Source organism: Malus sylvestris, chromosome 10 (assembly GCF_916048215.2).
Source record: "Malus sylvestris chromosome 10, drMalSylv7.2, whole genome shotgun sequence".
NCBI classification, from domain to species: domain Eukaryota; kingdom Viridiplantae; phylum Streptophyta; class Magnoliopsida; order Rosales; family Rosaceae; genus Malus; species Malus sylvestris.
Genome location: NC_062269.1, coordinates 41,237,605 through 41,248,372, shown reverse-complemented (window position 1 = coordinate 41,248,372; position 10,768 = coordinate 41,237,605). Strand labels below are relative to the sequence as shown.

The window sequence follows — 10,768 nt, the reverse complement described above, 5'->3', positions numbered from 1 at the left end:
TTCGGATTGTGCTTTGCACCTTCCTTCCTTTTTCTCTCGGTGGTGCTTTTTTTATTATTTTTTGGCTATTTTATTTATTTTATAAATTAAATGAATGAACAAATGAGCTTAGCTATTCATTGCCATTTGTATGAGTGTCAATTGTTTAATGATATACGAAAAACAGTTTATACATATTAATGTTTTATGGGGTGTGTGGATGTTTATGCATATTAATGTTTTATGGGATGTGCTATCCACACACCACAAATTACTTCTCATACACCCTTATTAATTTCTATCCGTTGATCTTCTTCAATTTATTCAATCCGACTGTCAAAAATTAGAAAGATGTTTGAGAAGTAAAATGGAGTGTGTGGATATCACACTCCATATTTTATTTGGTACGGTACATTCATATGAACCAGGATCATCTCCTGAGCAATTCCCTAGGGATCCTAGGGATCCCGCAATCTTGTCCTTTCATTTTATATCGTGCGGTCAGTTTTTGTTAGTTATTATTCATATTTGAATTTTAAAATTTAAAATTTAAATGATTTATGACCGCACGATATAAAATGAACGGACAAGATTGCGGGATCCCTAGGGAATTGCTCAGGAGAGGATCCTGGTTCCATTCATATATGTAAATCTTTCTCAATCTACTGACAGAATCTAAAGTCAACAATCAATCAAAATTTGATCCTATGGCTACTAAAATATAGACGCTAACCATTAACTAGCTGGTTAATGACACCAAGTCAGTCTGAAGTGTTCTGCTCACCCCCTCTCTCCCACTTCCAGGAAGTCCCACAATGGATTCGACCCCTCTCGGCAGGAAGAGGATCCGGTTGTGAGGATCCTGGAAATCCTCGAATCTTGTGCGTTTATCGTTAATCGTACGGTCAGAAATTATTTTAAATATATGTATCTAATATTAAACATGAACAGTACCTGACAAAAACTAACCACACGATAAACGTTGAACGGACATAATTCGAGGATCCTCAAGATCCCCACAAAGAGGATCCGCAGGGGATCCTCTTCCCTCTCAGCATCCAAATCTTGCATCACTTCTCTTTATCTTGAAAGAATCTATTTTCTTTTTTATTAACAACAACGTTAGTGAGTTAATTAGTTGTTATGGAAGAGGAAGATCAATGAAAATCGAAACCGCATTATTAAGCATAAACAAAGTTGCTTTTCGTCACTGTAATAAAGTGCTACCATTTGCACTTGAAAAAATCTCTTTTGATCCATTATTTTGGCGTCTCCATATAAATCAGATGACAAAGTTGGTCTTGAAAATGAACAAATTTTTATTTTTATTTTTGTAAAGAAACGGGGAATACAACCCAAAGTAACAATATTTTGATTTAAGAGTATTGTTCTCTTCACTTGTAAGTGAGAGGTCTTAGGTTCGCTTCTCAGCAAAGGCAAATTCGAATCATATTATTGCTAGCCTATTGTGAGACATAACCTAATCATCCGCTCCTTAATGTAGATAATACCACTTGTTTCAGAACAAAAAAGAAAGAGTGTTGTTATAATTTTTTTTTTTTTGACAAACAGAGCTACATTAACCAGGTAAGAGAGGCCCAAAAGTACAACGAAAGCCAAAGCAACAAGAATCACCCAATACAACCAGTAAATACAGGGGTTAGACTACCCGACACTCAAAGCAAGGCTCAAAGTGTCCCTCCTAGTACCTCCCCCACAAATTAAAGCGGACAAGGTAAGCCATCCTTATTTAAAACATGCACAAGTGAAGATGGGGGCCTATCCACCCAAGACACATCACACATCTCCACACACCTTCGCGACGCCAAGTGGTCAGCCGCCAAATTGGCTGATCTTGGAATCCAAGACCAACGACAGACATGAAAGGCTTCTCCAAGCTTCACACATTTCGCTAAAATAGGAAAAGCCTCCCACCTGCCCTTAGAAATTGAACCCCTCAAACAGGATATAGTGTCATGAGAATCCGATTCAACAACCACATGAGTGAGAAATCATTATTGACTTGGAATACGAAATCTCTTAGTAGCTTTATTATAGGAGAGTTTTAACGAAACACTTCCGGTATTGTTCATTTTTAACGAAAAATCACATTTTTACCTTTTTATGATACTATTCACTACACCCTTATTTGTCATTTTTCATTAAAACTAATTTTTTTTTTTAACTTTTCGTTAATTTTTCTTTATTATATAGTGGAATTATGCACATGCATGAAGGCTAATATTTATAGAATTGAGGGGATCTTTTCTTCGAAAATGGGCGTCACGTCGAAGTGTTTAACATAAGTGTTGATGCACAAAATCAATGGGGACTTTGGTACAACAGAAAGTGTTAAGTTTGTGACCTTCGCTAGATTGTTCCGGTCACTAGTGTGGATAAGTATATAAATGGATAGAGGCAGGGAAGCAAACACAAAATGTACGTGGTTCACCCAGATTGGCTACGTCCACGGAGTAGAGGAGTGTTCATTAATTGTGAAGGGTTTACACAAGTACATAGGTTCAAGCTCTCATTTAGTGAGTACAAGTGAATGATTTAGTACAAATGACCTTAGACAATATTGTGGGAGAATGATCTCCTTTTATAAAAGAGTTTCTAACTTTGTTCTGACATTGACACGTGTCGTGTTGTGATTTGCTTATGATGTTGACACGTGTTGCGCTATGATTGGCTTCAGATGTCGACACGTGTCGCACTGTGATTGGCCTCCTGGTTGGATGAGAACTCTTCTGTTTATATTTATTTGTTAGAAAACATGAAACTTGAATTTGGTTTCCTACGATGATCGACCATTGTTAGGATTGAAAACATCAAAGATGCAAATGTAATATGTATTCTGAATTTCTTCAATGTCTTGATTTTCCACATAACGTGATTGACACGGTTTAGTAAGTCTTTTAGTCTGTAATAACCGAATTAAACATTTTGATACTCGTTATCATAACCATCATTTTTAAGCACCTTCCTCAAATTTTACATACTACTTTTTTCATGTATTATTTACAACGTATAGACGTAAATAGAGCAGAAAACAAAGATTATGTTCTTTTCTGCAAATCCATAATTATTTTAGTACATTGTAAATTTATCATGTGATACAAAAATTTAATGGGGTAGGTAATCAGATAAGATTCAATCCAGACCATGTAATCAGAGGAGATTCAACCCATACCCACAAGGGAGGAACCTTTTCCAAGATTCTGAAGACTAAAGAAATCTCAAAAGCATTAATTGAACGTGTTCAATAGCAGAAGTTGATTAGGTCGGTTGGTCAAGACACTTTCGGCCCTGTTATACCCAAGTTCAAGTTTAAGAATAGTAGCCTTGTAATAAGAAAGAAGAAAAAAAAATCAAAGATGTAATTGTTGAATATTTGAGGAGGTAAAAAAGGCAAGGACAGTTTGGCTGAAATTTCCTATCGACTCAACTCTTAGGACAAAACTTGTCTGCCGGTTCAAACACTCCTGTCAATTCTTGGCTACATTTCATTCATGAACAGATCACTTCGAAAAACCAAAAGAAGAAGAAGACGAAGAAACCGTCAATCACTGGGTTACAGGTATATCAGCTGACCTAAACCATTCTTACGTACAAAAGGTAAGTACAAGGTGGGCTTAATCAAAAGATAATATTAGGGAGAATAAAATTTTAAATTAAAAGATGTGTCACCAATAAAAAATAAACGTGTTAATCAACATGATTCAATTATCAATGACTATATCATTTAGTTTAATCTCTCTAACATCATCTTTGTTTTTAGGGAATTTTAACGAAAAGCTCCCGGTACTGTTCATTTTAACGAAAAACCACATTTTTACACTAAAAAGTCAATACTGATACTATTCACTTTACCCTTTACTTTGTTCTTATAGTTAAAACTCAAATTTTTCAATTTTTTTTCATTAGACAATTGGTCATTGGACAAAATAGTGCAACTTTTGAACAAGTTGCAAGCACTTATTAAACAATAATGGCATTGAGACTAAAATCTGGCGGATAATTATAAAAAAACTAAATTTATAGATAAAATTAACAAATTAAATAATGTGTTATCAATATGAATGAGTACGTTATGAATGAGTACGTTATTAAACAAATATATTCTTCTGCAATTCTCCTCTTGTTTAGTCTCGTTGATTCTCCTTTCATTTATTCCTCGTCTATAAACATTATGCTTCTATGGATTGGTTGGTTGTGCAGGTGAGAATGACATTACTACTGTCAGGTCTTTGCAATTTGATTTTGCTACCATCCAAGCAGCCATGAGCAAATTCTCAGATGATCACAAGTTAGGCGAAGGTGGTTTCGGTCAAGTTTACAAGGTATGTTAGTCAGTATATGATATGAGTGTTCCTTCAGGTCTACAAAGTTCCAACTTTTATGCGTGTAAAATTTGAATAATTTTGGAGCCTCAGAAGCTGTCCATGAATGCCATGAGTGGACATTCCATTGTTTGATTGAAGTTTTCTCGCAGGGTATACTTTCAAACGGTCAAGAAGTAGCTGTGAAGAGGCTATCAAGGAACTCTGGCCAAGGCACGGAAGAGTTTAAGAACGAGATGGTATTGGTAGCCAAGCTTCAACACCGAAATCTGGTTAGGCTATTGGGTTCTGCTTGGAAGGCCAAGAAAAGAATCTTATTTATGAATTTGTGCTCAACAAAAGCCTCGACTGTTTCCTATTTGGTTTGTACGCTCAGACATCTGATAGTCTTTGTTACAACCACCCCCAAATAATTACCTTATTTGTTATTACCACCCCCAACTGCCACGTGTCCACCATCTAACCCTCTTACTTTTCCCTCTCTCTGTCCCCTCACCCCCGTGACCTTCTTCTCTGTCCCTCTCAACTCTCCCGTAGCTCTCTCTCCCTCAACCTCTCCCGTGTATATCTCTCTCCCTGGACTCACTAGAACCTTAGCACTTTCAGGAGAGGCTTGTAGCAAGCCCAGGATCCCTCTGCCCGCGAGATCGATGACACGGAGCAAAGCTCCGGCGAGTTTTCTTTCATTTTTCCCGTCGGGTAAGTCTCGAATCCCTCATTCTCTTACCTAGCTTGAAGTTTGGTTGTGATTTGGAAGCTTGAACCTTCCATTTTTACGTAGGATTTACTTCGGAATCGTTGTGGGTGAGCACACCCATTTTTCCGGCGAACCCGTGCACTCCGAGGGCTTTTCCGGTCATCTCCGACCGAGTTACGGTGTTTGGAAGGTAGATATCTCTCCCTCTCTCTTGGTTCTTCATGTTTGTACCTAGATCGGAGCTCGAAGCTTTCGTTTTCAAGTGACCGGAGCTGTAGCAGCTCCGGCCTTCTCTCTCGGCAAACCAAGGCCATCCGGCCTTCCCATTTCCTCCCCTCGGGCCTTAGGCCCGTGTTGACTTAAGCCCAAAACCCTAGCCCCTTTAGTTTTAAATTTTGTTTTTGGTTTTAAAACCCTTTGGGCCTGGGCCGGTTTTGATTAAGGGGCTTAAAGCCCAGTCTTTTATTTTGTGAGGCCTTGGGCCGGTTTAAACCAAGGGCTTAAAGCCCTGTTTGTTTTTTTTAGTAAGGCCTTAGGGCATTTGTGACCCGTGTGTGTGTGTGTAATTGTAGTGTGTGTATATGTTTGGGCTTAAGCCCAAACCTCAATTCTCACCCTAAAACCATTTTAACCCAAAACCCTAGGTTCCTAAAATCCTTTAAAACCCTAAACCCATCTAATCCCAAATCCTCTATTTTATTTAATTCCAACCCAATCTTTTAGAAAATCCTTTTATTTATTTATTACATTTTTTGTGCTTAGGTAAAGTTGCTAGTGGAGAAATTCTATATCTTTATTCGCGCGATTTTTCTTCTAAGGAATATTTGTGAGTGGACCCTTTCTAAAATTACATAATTTTATAGTAATTGCATAAATGATTAGCATGCCTACGAATTTTGTGAATTGATTTATATCAATCCTGTTTACTGAATTTATTGATTTCGTCTCGTGTTTTGGGTGAGGAAATAACTGTTAGCTTATATTGAGCTATATTTTAATATATATCGTATTTTCTATAAAAACCATGAACTGGTAGACTATCCGATGGATGACAATAGGATGCTAGAACATGTTTTAGAAACCCCTCTTTATAGTATAGACGATGGATGACTTTATACTATGAAGTGGTTATTTATGAGAGGCGTAAATATTTGTGCGTACCTAGTAGACACTATGCCGCCTGGGGCGAGAATCTGGTGTTGGCATGTAGGCCGGGAGAAATAATCCCTAGCAAAAGGCTGAGGGACACGGAGACAAGCATTGGGCCGGGATGGAGTTATCTTTGGCTACGGGCACAGAGACTGAGGTGCAGGCATTGGGCCGGGAGTTATATTTATTCAGTGATCTTTCTAGCGGCACGCCGCGTTTACGAGACGATTTATGATGCGTTTACTGTTTTGATTTCTGCGATGAGTTTCCACGATATGGCTTTTGAGACATTTGGCATGTTAGAATTTTTATTAAATCCATCACTTATTATGCTAGTAGTTTTCATTTATATAAACTGTGGGGGTTAGTATCTTGATAACTGTTTTATTATTATCGTATATATGAACTTGGTCCACTCACCTTTGTTTTGCGCCCCCATTCAGGTCATAGAAACGAGGACTACGACTTGACATACGAGGCATTCCTCTACCAGTAGCACTCTATCTCCCACTTGTGTGATATCTCGTAATGCTCTTTTCTTTTTTTGTAAATCTTGTTTTAGTTTGTGTCTGGTTCATTCTAGACACTTCCTTGAACTTTGTTAATTACTCTTAAATTCTGATGTTATTCATGAATATTTCCTCCTAATTATTACTCTTGTAATCAATTAATGGCTTTCGTCACCCTCGGGTGTCGGCCAGCACGTGCCTATCTTGATATTCGACGAATATCAGGGTCGGGGCGTGTCAGTCTTTCCCTATTGCAATAGCCGTTCGTCGATGATAACTTGATTTTGATGATTTGCAGACCCTGAGAAACAAGGGCAATTGGATTGGTCAAAACGTTACAAGATTATTTCAGGAATTGCTCGAGGAATCATGTACCTACATGAAGATTCCCGACTTAGAATTGTACATCGTGATCTCAAAGCCAGCAATATATTGTTAGATGGGGAGATGCATAAAAAAATATCTGATTCTGGCATGGCCAGGATCTTTGGGGTTAATCAAACTCAAGAAAACACAAATAAAATCGTCGGAAGAATCTAAAATGTTTTCTCGTTACATCTTTGTCATAATTTCTATACTGATGGTTATGCTTCTTGTAGTGGTTATATATCTCCCTAGTATGCAATGCACAAACATTTTTTTGTCAAGTCCGATCTGTATAGTTTCGGTGTTTTAGTGCTACAAATCATCAGTGGCAAGAAGAACAGTAACTTCTTTCAGTGCGATGCAGTTGAGGACCTCGTGAGCCATGTAAAAAGTTTTTTGGTCTATCTTATTTTCTTTTTATTCAATTTTCTTTTATGTGAAGTTTGATTATATAGGCATCATTGCTTACAAGACAAAATATTTGTTCTTTGCTTTATGATTTCTAGGCTTTTAGTTTAGAAATGTTAGCCTCAATACCTTGGTATATGATCAAGTGTAAGATTGAGATATGGCATTTATAAAATCTGGGGTTGTAATAATTAACTTTTTCTTCGTTCTTTGATATAGCACTATGGATTCAAATTGGATTGGGTGCTATTGCTGGTGCTGTACTCTTCGTGGATATTTTGGAGGCGTCGCGTGATTTACAACGTCTAAGCCGGCCTTGCTCACAAAGATCTCCGTTGATGGTAAGTTATTAATCCAAAAGATATCTGTTTCTTTTTGTTCATATCACTTGTGTGGTTGTTATCCGGAGATGGTCTCAGGTTTGAGGTTAAAAGTGAATCATCAATGATATTGAAAATATGGTATTTATCAACAATCAAACAAATAGAGTGAAATTAGACATTTAACAATGTGGTATCGTTCATTATATAACCAAGCAAATTGAACTCAAGCGAATGGTATTTACCACTTCCCTTTTAAATGGGTTTTAAAATCAGCTCCAGTCCAAGATTGTACATAATTCTTGCTGAACTTGGTTTATTTTAGTTTTGTTTAGGGATAGAGTGAGCGAATCAAAGTTCGACCAAGTTTTGAATGATGAATTGAGCCAAATCATTAAGGTCTCTTTGTCAAGTTAAATTTTCATTCTAATTTTTTTTGCATTTGTAATCATCAGTTCTTGACTCAAACATTGCTTACGAAGTGAATGAATTTGCATAGTTTTAAATATAATTTTCAATCTCGCAACAATGCGCCCAAATATTCTTACTAACATATACTAAGAGAGAACTTTGCTAGGGTTCTTGAATATTTTCTACTTTAAGGTGTTTTCATTCTTTTTCTTCTTAATAGTATTTTCTATGGGTTCAATTATGAATATGCGTAACTAATTCCCGTTTGCTAGGGCGAAACCTTAAGCCTTAGCATAAATGTGTAATTTTTATTTAATTGCTTGTGATTGATTGCATGTACGCTTTGAATTATTGATCATTGTTTTAAACTATCTAATTGTCTTGATGACTGGTCACCAGTAGGATGTTTAGACAAGTAATTGGATGCAATTTGGTCGGAATATCACCGGAGGATTGGGTATTGCTTTTTGTGATTGGTAATTGTAATTTCACTTAAGGCGAATATCACGCTCTTAGGGATTGCATGGTTCTTCAAAAGGTTTTCATAAAACTTAATGAGTCTTGCATGTTTATATTTGATCTAAATATCACAGACAGATTACATGTTAGATCTACGTTCTTACTTGAATATCACGAGGAGAATATATATTAGGAAAGCCTAATCTTCAAAGTGGCATGTGTAGATCATAAGTAATTGGTAAAAATACATAGGATTGCTAGATGATGGTGGAACCCTAGTGCTTTTATAAATTGGTATTTAGAACTCTTTTCTTTTGTCATATTAGCTTTTAATTAAATTTCATTTTTAATATTACCCAATTTCAAAATCTCTTTTCTGAATTTTTAGTTCTAAGTAGTTAATTAGGATTTGTTTTTGCATAAATGATCCAAATAGTCCTTCAGGAAAACGACATTGCATGAGCATCTATACTACAATATCCTTGTATTCTTGCAAGTATTTCATGTGATTTTGACCCTATTTACATAGACGTTAAAAAATCCTATCAACTTCCATCATTTCCCTATTTGTGTGGTCACGATTAAGTCACATCAACATTTTATATTGATTTTTTTTATAGAAATAATAAGACAAAAAGACGTAACTTAAACGTGATTACACAAACAAGAGGATGGAAGTGTATGAGAAAAAAAGTAGCAGAGAATCTGCCTCCAGAAAACAGCAGCTCTGTCCTTCCCCGGACGAAGACGGAGGAAGACGCCACCCACTACCTATCCATCTGCTCCTTCTCCAAGCGAACCTCCGTCTGAATTCCTCCGTATTTCCTGGATTCCAAGGTCCATTCTCATCTCTCTATCAACGATTTGTTTTTCGATTTAATTGTTTATCTTTACCTTCTCTTTCATGCGTCCGACTGTACATTTCCTTATTTTTTATTTTTTGGAAACTGACGTGCTTTTCACAACATCATCTCCCTAGGACCTACAGGTTTGGTTGGGGTTTGAATTTTCAGACGTGAATCAGATTCCTCAACCTCAAACGCCAATTCACACGAAGGTCGTCTCAATTTTGATTTATTCAAAGTTACGATCTTTAAATTGGAAAACAAAATGAATTGGGGAGGTTCTTTGTTCGCCTGATTAGGGTTTGATAGATGTGTTGGGGTACCGGGAAATTGGGAATATTGGGTTTGAATCAATTTTGGAAACGCATAATTCACACCAAAGTAATCTTAATTTTGGAAATTGGAAATATTGTCTGTATACCCTATTTACCGTTCTTCTGCAGATGCTCTGTGATATTGCCCATAAAATGCATAAGTACCAGCTACAATGATGCTGAGGAATCTTTTTACAAATTTATTTGGAAACTTGGAGCCTTTTGAATTGGGAATTGAAGGTTTCAATACATATTTCTGAAATTTGATTGCTTTATTTACTGAAACTGAAATTTACCTCTAAATTGTGATCAAAGAAACTTAAAATTTATCAGTGAATTGGAGATTAGAAATGTAATTCTTTTATAATTATTATAAAAAAATTTGAATTCCTAGAACTCTTGAAATGAACTCTGTTTCCTTGATTTGGAAACAAAGAAAAGGAGTATGTGCGAGGTATGGCCATGCCTGTGACTCTGAGAATTTCTGATCATGCAACAAGCTGTTGATCTGTCAAAAACTGAAGTCATGAATAATCCTGAATTTATTTTCGTTTTTTTGGTCTCTGTTCGTGGGCATGTTGCATGCATGATGTTATTGTTGTCAAGCAGCCAAACATGACAAGTTTCAAGTATCAGTCTAGGTGCCAACACCAAAAGAACATTATCTTAGCTTTTGTATGGAGTGCCAACACCAAAAGAACATGACAAGTTTCATGTTGCCCACTGATTATTCTCAAACATTCATGAACTTCCCATCTAACTAAAAATTTGTGAAATCCTATCATGTGAATACTTTTGCCAACTTAATATACCTCCTTCTGATTTTGGTTTTGTGTTGAATTTTACTATCGTCTCCCCTTCATCTCAGGAACAATAACCACCATTTGCATGCCTCAATTTGTTACGGTTTAGGTGAATCAGTGGTAAGTTGATGTCCATTTTTTCCGAAGAGGTTTTTTGAGTTTTTC

General features: G+C 36.5%; 1 long non-coding RNA gene across 1 annotated transcript; it reads left to right on the top strand.

The window, feature by feature from the left end:
* Positions 1-4,808: 4,808 nt before the first annotated feature.
* On the top strand, positions 4,809-7,123 carry LOC126585205 (uncharacterized). Its single transcript, XR_007610356.1, has 4 exons — positions 4,809-5,021; positions 5,104-5,209; positions 6,612-6,693; positions 6,976-7,123. It is a non-coding gene; the product is annotated as an uncharacterized LOC126585205 (long non-coding RNA).
* The last annotated feature ends 3,645 nt before the right edge of the window (positions 7,124-10,768 follow it).